The sequence below is a fragment of the Elephantulus edwardii genome, unplaced genomic scaffold (assembly GCF_000299155.1).
Source record: "Elephantulus edwardii isolate Elephantulus edwardi_28Jun2011 unplaced genomic scaffold, EleEdw1.0 scaffold00002, whole genome shotgun sequence".
NCBI classification, from domain to species: domain Eukaryota; kingdom Metazoa; phylum Chordata; class Mammalia; order Macroscelidea; family Macroscelididae; genus Elephantulus; species Elephantulus edwardii.
The window spans coordinates 40,518,300-40,530,588 of NW_006399752.1; positions in this window are offsets into that span (position 1 = coordinate 40,518,300).

The following is a 12,289-nucleotide window of genomic DNA, read 5'->3' on the forward strand; positions in this document are numbered from 1 at the left end:
GTAAGAACATTTGGGAAGCTGTCCTGACTGAGTGTATCTGCTGCCAACCTGAATTACAGCCTTTTGACTTCCCTAATATGGTTCTGTGTGGTCTGTTACTACTGCAAAGGATTTGGGCCCAGTAGAGTAGTAAGAGGTGTTAGGATGAATAGAAAGAGGTGCAAAAGCATGAGGGGCACGTCTGACCTCATGAAAATTGTTTTTTGTTTTTATTGTTGATGGGGACAGTTCCCGTTGTGGAGTTGATAGTTGATAGTTGCACGTGGCCCTTGCTCCTTTTACACATATATAATTACACTCTATTGAACGATTTATTGACTATGCAAAAGCATTTCACTGTGTAGATCATAACAGATTATGGCTAGCATTGAGAAAAATGGGAATCCAAGAACGTTTAATTGTGCTCAAGTGAAACCTTTATCTAGACAAAGAGGCGATAGTGCAAACAGAGCAAGGGACCATTACATGGTTTTAAATGAAGAAAGGAATGTGTCGTGACTGTATCCCTTCACCACGCCTATTCAATCTACATGCTGAGCAAATTGTTTGAGAAGCTCGACTCTATCAAGAAGAATGTGATGTCAGGAGTGTGATGTCATCAATAACCTTCAATACGTGGATGACAAAGTTTGTGAGGAACACATCAAATGCTTGCTGTTGAAAATCAAACACTGCAGCCTTCAAAATGGATTGCATGTCAACATCAAGAAAATAAAAATTCTTACTCTAGACCAATGGGCAACACCATAATAGGTGGAGAAATTATTGAAATTGTTAACGACTTCATCTTACTTGGATTCACAATAATTTCACTTGGTACCAGCAGTCAGAAGACATGTATTGCATTAGGAAAGTCTGCAGTCAGGGACCTTTCCAAATTAATGAGGAGAAATAAAGTTAGTTTGAAGACTAAGGTGTGTTTGATTCAGACTATGGTCTTTTCAGCCATTTGCTATGCTGCCCAGAGTTGGTCTATGAATAAAGATGATGGAAGAAGAATTGATGCCTTTGAACTGTGGTGTTGGAAAGGAGTATTGAATTTCCCACAGATTGCCAAAAGAACAAACAGATATGTCCTGGAGAAGGTGCAGTCAGAGTGCTCCTTGGAGGCAATCATAGCAAAGTTTTGTTTTGTATACTTTGGGCATGTTGCTAGGAGAAGCTATTCCTTGGATAAGGACATCATGCTTGGAAAGGTGGGGGGATGGAAGAGTAGAGGAAGATCCTCAACCACGTGGATTAACACAGTGACTACAGCAATGGGTGCCTGTGTGTCAGAGATTGTGAGGTTGACACAGGATAGGACAGGGTTTAAGTTTGTTGTTCATACAGTTGTACTCAACTTGAGGGCATGTACCAACAAGAACATGAAAAATTATAGGGAGTTAAGCAGTTGAAAATGTAATTACACACTATGGAAAAAGTACAGAGAGTTATGAGATTGATGGAAGAGGGTCACCTCACTTGATTTTGCATATGTAAGAAATAACTTTAATTGTATTAAGTCACTGAGGTTTCACTCATATCTGTCACTGCAACGTCACCTGCCTACCCTGACTATTGGTGACAGGCACTCAAGAGTAACAACAGAGAAGGGAGGGAGCAAATGAGTGTAGCTTGGACCGGAGTTCACATGATAGAAATGGAGAGAGGTGAACAGATTCAAGAGCTTCCTATGGAGACGAAAGGTGATAGATTAGATGTAGAGCCACTGGAGGTCAAGAAAGTAAAGGTATGAAAATTAGCTTGGACAACTAGATGGGTAGAGACCTTCCCCACCAAACATTCCATCTATGTTTTCTTTGTTATTTGAATAGCTAGCAATCAGTCAACAACTGACATAGAACTCCATCTGTGACCACAGGGAACTCACAAAGTATGTTTCCCAATTCCATCATCATTCTTTATAGCTCCACTCTCTTCTGCTTGAATCTAAACAAATTAGAGTGTGTTCCTAGTGAATCCTGCAGGTTAGAATATGCCCAGGACTAACACAAGGGGTAGTACATGGCTAACAGAGCTCCTTTTGTGTTTATTGAGAAAGTAAAGAAGGAAAGAGCAAGAAAGGGGAGATAGAACAAGAAGTACTGAATTGAAATGCTGGAAGAAGTTCTACAACAATGGTATGTCATTGTTAGGTGCCGTTGAGTCGAGCACTACTCATAGTGACCCGATAAACAAAAGATCTGAACCCTCTTCAATCCTGCACCCTCACACTTCCTGACACACAAGAGCCCATTGCCGTAGTCCCCATGTCAATCCACCTGGTTTAGGATCTTCCTCTCCTTCGCCCACTCAACCCTTCCCAGAATCATGTCCTTCTCCAAGGAATAGCCTCTCCTAGCAACATGCCCACAATAGGTGAAGTGAAGCCTCATCATTCTTGCCTCCAAAGAGCACTCCGGCTGCACTCGCTCCAAGACATAGCTGTTTGTTCTCTTGGCCATCCATGGGATGTTCAGTTCTCTTCTCCAACACCACAGTCTTAAAGCCATCAATTCATTTCTGTCATCCTTACTCATTGTCCAGCTTTCGGATGCATAGCAAGCAATCAGAAAGACTGTGGCCTGAATCAGTTGCACCTTAGTCTTCAAACTGACATCACTACTCCTCAATAATTTGGAAAGGTCTCTAACTGCAGATTTTTCCAGTGCAATGTGTCTCCTTATTTCCTGACTGTTTGTACTGAGGGTGGTGTTAATTGTGGACCCAGGCAAGACGAAACTGTTGACAGTTTCAATCTCCTTTCCATCCATCATGACGCTGCCTACCGTTTCAGTGGTAAGAATCTTTGTTTTCCTGACATTGAGATGCAATCCATACCTGAGGCTGCATTCCTTGATCTTCTGCAACAAATGCTTCAAGTCCTCCTCACTGTCAGCAAGAAAGGTTGTGCTATCTCCATATCACAGGTTATTGATAAGTCTCCATCTAATGCCATACTCCTACACACAAAGTCCAGTTTCTTGGATAATTTGCTCAGCAAACAGATTGACTAGGTAGAGAGAGAGAATACAACCCTAGCGCACTCCCTTCCCAATTCCAAACCACGCAGTGCTCCCCTGCTTTGTTCACATTATAGTCTCCTGGTCCAGGTATAGTTTCCTCATGAGCACAATCAAGTGCCCTGGGATTCCCATTCTTCTCAATGTCAGCCACATCTTGTCATAATCTACACAGTTTGCCTAGTCAATAAAGCACAAATAGACATTCTTCTGATACTTCAGCCAGGATCCCTCTGATATTAGCAAATTATATTCCCGATGCCACAGCATCTTCTAAATCCTACTTGAATTTCTGCCCTATCTATGTACTGTTCCATACTGTTTTTGAATGATCTTCAGCAATACATTCTTGCATGTGATATCAATGATATTTTTTGAGAGTTTCCGCATTCAGTTGTATCACCTTTCCTGGGAATGGGAACAAGTATGGATCTCTTCCAATCTGTTAGCCAGACAGCTATCCTCCAAATTTCCTGGCATAGACTGTGAAACGCATCCAGAGCTGCATCTGTTAATTGATACTACCTTTAATTTTGGACAAGAATGAACAATACAGCCACTTCTTCCTTTTAGCCCCTAAAGTTGTTCTCAGCCAGGCAATCCTTTTAACATAAAGGTCTGATATTATTGTCTTATGCTCTAAATCAGAGTTTCTCAACAACATAGCTACTCACACTATGAATATTGTTATAATAATAATATACAGAGCGGAGTTTAGGGCTCCTGTACATAGGGTTGCTATGAGTTGCAAATGACTCAACAGCACATAACAACAACAAGGGCCAGAAAATTTCTTGACTGTTTGATAGTGGGGAGAATGACGTCCTGTGTATTGCAAGATGTTTAGAAGCATCACTAGCCTCACTCCCTAGATAGCAGGACCCCGAGACCTCATAGTATCCCCAATTTATTATAACAACCAGAAATGTCTCTACCCACTATCCACTAGATAGAAGTACCCCCAGCTTCCACATTGTCCAGACATGGTTATAACAGCCAAAAATATCTCCTAGAATTAAAATCACCCCTCCATCAGTCTGCCAGTCCTGTTGAAAATCACTGCTATAAACTCTATATAGGATTTCCCAGGGTGTAAATCTTTACATGAAGAGACGTTTGCAGCTTTTTCCCTCAGAGGACGGTTGGTGAGCTCAGACTGCATTTGGATACCAGCCACATTTTAACTGTAATGCCACAAACGCTCCTTGAACTTGGGAAAATCTCTTGCCTTTCTGGGGCCTCAGCTCTCTCTGTCAAAGGAGATGGTTATGCTGAGCAATATAGACATAGAGAGGAATTCAAATCCATTTGAACCAGGATGGTGACTTAGCCCAGGTTCTCAAGAAAGAAAATGAGGTCTGATGCTTGGTGTCAATGCTTCATATTGTTGTTTTGTGCCACTGAGTGGACTACGACTCTGCAGTCCTAGGAACGACACTGAATCCTGCCCAGTTCTGTGCCATCCTCAGCATCTCTGATATGCTTGATCCCACTGTTAGAGTCACCATGTCAATCCAGCTCGTAGGATGGTCCAAATCCAGGGCAGACGAAATGACGGAAGAAGGAAGTGAGGTGGGACCGGAAGGGAAGCAAATACAAGGAAGTATGCCATCAAGCTGGTCCCCACTTCCTGAGGAGTTAAAGCCAGTTGTCCAGCCACAGAGGATGTCTCCAGAGAAGACAGATATAAGAGACATGTCTGAGAGGCTTCCTTTGCCCTGTTCCCACTGCTCACTGTTTGCCCCCTGGACAGTTAAGCCCTTCTCACTCCAGTGGGCTCACCTGACCCTGTCAGTAGCCTCTGGGGACATTCAGGAAGAAATGTCATCCCTTTCAGGAAGTGGGGGAGAAACGAAGGCAGCTTCGCTCCGACAGCAGGAAAGTGAATAGGCATTTGAGCCCTAAGAGGACCAAATGGTCAAGACACAGGATGGCTAAGACGATGAGACTCTGAATCCGACAGGGCAGGAAAGCTGAAGAAAGAAACAAACGAGGAGGGAAACACCTGGAGCTTTGAGAGGTGACTGGACCCCCGAGTGAGGAGGAGCACAGACTGTGAATACAGGGCACTTGGGTGGCCCCCGGGCCTGAGGAACTCAACAGAATAGATCCTCTTAAGGTCCTCACAAGGATTCTGTGTCCCTTACAGACTCCCAGTAGCCCTGACAGAAGCAATTCTGTAAGGTGGCCTTGGAGGCGATTCTGGGCCTCAGTGCCTACTGGGTCAGACTCCAGGTGTCCCCAGAGAGGATTCCCCAGGACTCAGCAACCAGGGAGCCACTTCACAAAAACCAGTCGTGGGGCCCCAGCTTCCCCCAGCCCTTCTCTGACCAGCCCCTTCAGCCCCTCTTCTGAACAGCACTTTGCAAACTCCTCCTCAACTCTGCCAGGCCCTCAGCTGTCTCTCAGAGGGACAGGGCCTTCCCTGCGGCTGCTTCCTTCTCAGGGAGGTACCTGAGGGCAGGTGTGTCCCTCCAGAGGTGCTGATGGTAAAGGCCTGAGAGCAGACTGCAGTTTGTCTCCACTTCATCCAGACACGGTAATAACAGGAGACAGTGGGAGAGAGAAAAAGGCAGCGCGTGTAAGCCCAGGGAAGGGGGTCGCTGCAGTATGGTGATGGCCTAGAGAGAAGGGGAGCTGGCAGAGGCTGCCAGGCTGTCTGCAGAGGCAGCGGGAAGCTGATTATACGGTTGGGCCTCTAAGCCCTGGAGGTGGGGGCGCCAAGCTGTGCCTCAACAGGCTGTCAAGGTGGGGGTGATGGTTGCCCTGGCGACTGGGCTAGGAAGTGGGTTGGCCTTGTCAGCCGAAAGGCTGTGAAGAAAATATAATAAACACCTCTAATAAGCACCCATGAGTGCTTCTCTCTCATTTTCCTTTTTCCTGATTGGGGACAGCAGGTAGATGAGGACTTGTCATCACAATAGGACACTTGTCAGTGGCTGTTCTGGTTCCCTGTTGCAAGTCTCTCAAACCTCCAGCAGAAAGACCCATCTTCTAGTTCTTATCGGCCCCAGACCTTGAGCAAGCCGTGAACCAGATGACCCCCAAGATTTCTTGGTGGTGTGCTTCCTGAGCCCCACCCCAGCTATTCCAAGAAGAGCTAGGCTTGTCCTTGTCGGTTCAGGGATCACTGAGTCCACTTTGACTTGTGGACACCCCATGTGTGCAGAGGAGTAAGGGTCCCAGTAAATTCTCAAGCCTGTCCCTTTCAGAAGCAGACCTAGCAAGGTCGGCCTTCTAGGTGCATATGGGAGGGTTCAAACGGCCAACCTTCCAGCTAGTAGTTGAGCACTTTAACCGTTGTGCCACCCTGAGGCAGGTCTGGGAATGTGCGTTTTAGCCATCTCCCCCACCAATCCGGATGCACGTGACCTCTGGACCAAACCCCCTCTCCCCCCAGGTCCAAGGTCTGGAGTGAGAGAGACCCAAATTCCCATCTCAGTTCTGCCAACTCCTTGTGCAATTTATCTGCAGCCTGTCTGAACCTCCGCCTCCTCACCTGTATAACAGGCGAACGAGAACTGCCAACCACATAGATAAGAGTCCAGCAAAATGTTGTTATTTTTAAGGTATGGTCAATTCATAACAACCTGTAAAGTCGGCTTTTTTTATCAGCAGCCCCTCTCCCATCTGCTTGTTCCTCAGCCACCCCAGCCCACACCCTGGAGAACAGTTTCAGCAATCAGCAAGGAATAGTTAGGGTAGAACCAGGCAGAAGAGGAGGCGGCAGGCGCTCACAGCTGGGGTGCTCACCCCAGAGCTCTGGCTTCATCTGTTACCATGACATCTCATAGCGACATCAGCTCCTGTGGGGTAAGGTGACTTCTTCCAGCATCTAGGGGGTCCCCTCTATGAGCAGTCGTTTTTCTAAGGGTCAGGAGACGAGGAGAGCTAGTCCCAACTGTCTGATTTTTATTCCTGGATAAACTCGGGGTTTCTAAAAGGAAGTCTTGTATTTCTCTTCAGAGTCCCTTTAGCTAATGTAATGCCTGGTACACGGTAGTGGTGGTGTTGCTGCATGCAGTCAGTTGCAGCTCCTGCACCTCCAACTCACAGTGACCCCCAGTGACAGAGTACACCTGCCCTGTGGGGTCTTCTTGCCAGATCTCCCCCTGTATGGGTGGATGGGTCCAAACTCCAACCTTTTGGTCATCATTCGCCCACTTGGTCACCATGTTGCCGGGGATCCTAAGCATGTGACTAATGCTTCGTGAGTGAATAATGTATTTGGTGTAACTGAGGTTCTTCCTGATCTCTACCATCAAGCTTCTTTCAGAAGAGAGGCTACTTTCTGAGGTCTATCCTGATGGGGCTTTGCCTATAGGCTCACGTCGTTGGAAACGCCTCATAGAGCAACTGTGTGGTTTTGTTTTACTCACAGAAATATTTATTGTATCTGTGAGAAGAAACTACAATACAGATAATTTTTAGAAGTATCCATGATCTAATAGTTAACTTTTATTTTTATTCCTTAGATGCTGGCATGTCCTAATTCCATGGATCTGTACTTTTCTCTGAGTATTCTAATGCTACAGGTCTGTGCTATGTACAGTTCATATGATGAATTAACTGTTCAACTGCTGAATGACAAAAGACATGAACTAAAACTTCATTCTGAACTGAAAAAAAAAGAGAGGCTACATGGAATTAGGACTCGGGGAACCTTTCCCTTGGTTTCTGCTCCATCCGTTTCCACTGGGGAAACTATCTTTGGCCTCTCTAGCGGCATCAACACATTATGACATGCTTTTCTAGGAACATAGTGGGCTGCTAATCAAAAGGTCAGGAGTTCCAATCCCCCAGCTGCTCTGTAGGAGAAAGATGAACATTCTCCTCTCCTAAAGGTTTACAGCCTCAGACGTCCAGTGGAGGGTCGCTATGAGTCAGAATCGGCTGGACAGCAGGAGGTTGGGTATTTGGTTCAGGAAAGTCCAATCCATGCAGGTACAAACCACCAGCCGCCCCTAAACTTTTGAAGCAATGTTGCTGCATCACACTTGTCCATACTTTTCTGAACCAGAGTGATTATTAAGACATCAACTCTGTGCGATGTGAGAACTCGTTTCCTTTGCAGGGACTGCCTTCCCCCGCCCATGAATTTTTCATGGTCCATTCATTCCCTCCCTTCTCTCTCTTGAGGCCTACCCCTCCCTCTCAAGAGATGGAGTGATAGAAGTCTGCTCAGTATGGCAGCTAATTAATAAATCATATTCAAGAAAAGGAAATGAAAGCCTAAAAAAAAATCTGAGGAATAAATGCATCAGTCTGTCATGGAAAACTGGCCCTTGGTTCATAAGACCTGCATGTAAGACGTAGCATTTGCTCATCCACTAACCAAGTATTTATTGGACACTTACTAGGTGCCGAGAAGCCCTGGTAACATAGAGTATATCTCTAATCAGAAGGTCAGGGATTTCAGTCCACCATCCCCTCTGCAGGAGAAGCTGCGCAGTTTCCTCCCATGAAGACTGACAAACCTGTTGGAAGGCCGTTAGGGTCAAGTATTGTGTGCCAGGAGGGACCAGATTTGTGGTCATACAACCTGTGCAGGTTCAAGGGACCTCCCATGGTGTGAAGATCTCCTGTTTGGTTTAATGCTCTGTTGTCTTCTTCTTGAAATGTCTATTCATTTTATGTCTGAACTTGCATCTTGTGAGTCAAGTCCATGGCACACTGGAGGCTGTTCAGGGACTGAGGAAGAGTGCACAGCATGTGGACCTACCAGCCAGCTCTCACCTCTCCATTCACGTGGAGCCCTCCAGGTGCCCTGTTAGCTGAGAATCCAAGGCCCTAGATTTGTGGGGCTCAAGGAGACTCAGTGTGCACAAGGTCAGGGTGTTGTTTGTGTGCTTGAGAAGCAGAGAGAGCCAGGCCAAGAGGCCATGCTTTTCATGCAAACCAGAACCTACTCCAGGTGCAGAAAGAAGCCTACAACGTTGTGCAGAACACCAGTGGCCAAGCAGCCTATCATCTCCTCCTCGTTAGCATAACTCGCAGTGTTAGCCAATCACTGAGGCTGAAAATGATGACGCAGAGGAAAGAGAAAGGCCCTCTCCTTTCAGTCCTTCCCTCTGGGCCAGTAAAGCAGAGGCGCGAAGTTGGTGGACTGTGCACATAATAACAAGTAAAATCAAAGCACCTGGGTTGGCGGGAGGGCACTTTCTCAAGTAAAATCTCTGCAGTATGAATAGCATAATTTCGGTGATTTCACAGATGAGTTAAATGTTCATATTTGCATTTTAAAACTTTCACTGCACAATAGAAAGAGGAATGATAATGATTCAAAATTTTCATTTTTTTCCTTTGCTTAGAGTAATGTTAAGGAGTTCTAGTTGCCTAGTGAGTAAAGAATTTCGCTGCCAACTCAAAGACAAGTGGTTCAAATCCACCTGCTGCTCTGAGGGAGAAAGATGGGCAGTCTCCCCGCATGACTGCCTCTGAAAACCTGCTGGAAGGTCAGCTATGAATTGGTTCCAACTCGACAGCAAAGAGTAAGTGAGTGAGTAGGGGGACATTAAACAGGGGTGGGTTTTTAGAAACATACCATGTCAAGTTAAAAACCCACAGAAGAAAGGACTAAGCTTTTTATTTTAGTATCTTCTGGGCCCTTTCTCTCTTACTGTTAGAACAAGAAATCCTGCATTTTTATTTTGCACTGGGTCCTACGAATTACATAGCCGGCTGTGATGACGGCTCAGCGCTTGGTACTGGGGTCACAAGGTGGGAACCCAGTTTCTTCCTCCAAGGAACTAATTTCTTCTTCTTTCTACCCTTTTGGGGAAAGGCCCCAGCACTTCCAGAGCCAGAACACCGGACCATTTCAAGCAGGGAGTGAGCTGGTGGCCAGGTAATTACGGTGGGGCTCAGAGGAAGTCAAGCAGGTTGAGCTCTAGCTCCATCCTGTAAGCAAATAACGCTCTGGCTCAGCTTCCTCGGCTGTATAATGGGTATAATGAGAGAACTGCATAGAGTTGGTAAGGATTAAACTGAGTTAGTACATAATAAGGGAGCTCTGGTAGCCTAGGGGTGAGGGATTGTACTGCCAACCCAAAGACACATAGTTCTGACTCCACCAGCTGCTCGGGTGGGGGTGGGGAAAGAGCAAGGCATTCTCCTGTGCAAAACCCACACTAGGATCAGCCATGAGTCAGTTCAGACTCAATGACACACAAAACCAGTTGTTGTTTTTGTTGTTGTTGTTAAGTGCCGTCGAGTCGTAGGCAAGTCATAGCGACCCTATGAATGAAAGTCCTGGACACTTATATAACTTTCATCCTTTCTCCAGGTTTATAGTGTTTCTGGAGGCAAGCTATTTCAGAAGTGGATGCCACTCCTGCTTCCAAGCTTGTTTAATTGGGGAGCTCCACCAAACACTGTCCACCATGGGTAACCATTCTTGCATTTGACTCATCAGTGTCACAGTGTTCGGCTTCACAGCAATCACGAGTTACCTCTGTACAGCAAGTGGACATACGGGGGTTACACGACCTAGAAGAACGTTTCACCAAAAACAATTAAAGGCTGGCCAGTACAAAAAAAAAGTTGAGGACAGCCCCTGAAGAAAGCGTTACTTTAAGGGATTGTTATTTATTCCAAGCAAAGCTGGCATCCCTCGCTGGACGCTAAGACTGGAGTTCTATGTAGTTAGTCGCTGCTAAGCCAGCTTCATCTGACGACAGCCTCCTACACACCAGAACACAAAGCTTCCTGGCCCCACACCACCTTCACCGTCACTCGAGTGCCATTACTGGGTCCACTCTGTGTGCTGTGCATCTTTCAACACCAAGGATCATTTTTCAACAGTGTATCAAACAATATTCTGCTGTGATCCAAAAGGTTTTAAGTGGCTAATTTTCCAGAAGTAGAATTTAGGCCTTTCTACAAAGTATCTTAAAATAAAAACTCCAGTGAAGCATAGGGTGACCCTGCTGGTGTTTGAAGTACCAGTGGGATAGTTTCCAGAATCATGTTGTTGTTGTGTTATTGAGTATGACTCATAGCGACCCTATGCACAATAGCTCTGAAACCACCACCACCACCAATTCTGAGTGAATCTCACCGTTTCTGACACACCTCCTCCCGTTGCCACAGTCACTGTGTCAATTCGTCTCCAGGGTCTTCCTCTCCTGCACTGACCCTCTACCCTTCCAAGCATGAGGTCCTTCTCCAAGGGCTGGTCTCTCCTGATAACATGCCCAGAGTATCGAGACAGAGTTTGAAAATCCTAGCCTCCAAGGAGCAACCTGGTTTCACCCACTCCAGGACAGACCTGTTTGTTCTCTTGGCGGTCGATGGTATGTTCAATGCTCTTTTCCAGTACAATTCAAAAGCATTGAATCTTGTATTATCATTCTTAGTCATTGTCCAGCTCTCACATGCATAGTAAGCAACTGAGAAGACCATGGCCTGGAACAGGCCACCTTACTTAGCCTTCACACTTACATCATTGCTCTTTAGAAATGGAAAGAACTCTGACAGCAGATTTTCCCAAAGCATCTCGTCTTTTGATTCCAGCATAATAGCAACATGCAAACCACCACAGCACACAGGTGGTCTCTATCAGGTCTTGGGTGTGTGTGTGTGTTCTCTCTCCCTCTCTCCCTCTCCTTCTCCTTGTTCTTCCTCTCTCTCTCTCTCTCTCATTGCTGTTGAGCTGGAACTAACTCACAGCTGACACTCCATTGGGTTTCTAAAGCGCAGATCACTAAAGCGCAGAAAGACTGCCCATATGTCTCCATTAGACTCTCCGGTAGGAAAGACGTAGCCTGCGAGTTAGCAGCGCAGCTCCACACATCCTGCTGCCACCAGAGTTCTCGGCCTGTGGTTGCCAACCACAAATACATTTTGTTCCTTAATTTGAATTGCAAAGCTGTTAAGTAATGTTGCTCAGGTGTGTTAGCCCTCCTCTCCCTGCTGGATGACACCTGGCCACATCACATGTGTTGCTTTTTAAAGTCATTATCTTGGATGCCTATATCAAGTCTTTCAACCAGCTGAGGCCAGAGCCCTTTCCTGCGTCTGTGCTGCACACGGTGTCAGGTTACCTGATAAGTAAGGTGAGCATGAGCTTCCTCTTACTCAATAACTTATACTGAATAACTTCACTTTTTCCCCCACTGTATCAAAGATTCCACTTCTAGGGATGGCTGGCATCTGTCTTTCTCCTAAACTACCTCACCCCTCCCCTTCCTAGAGAAGCTAAGTCTCTTTGCAAAGTCATCATCCTTGATGTGGTTAGAGAACAATGTTAAGTTTATTCAGCTCTGTTGCACAAAGGAGGAAGC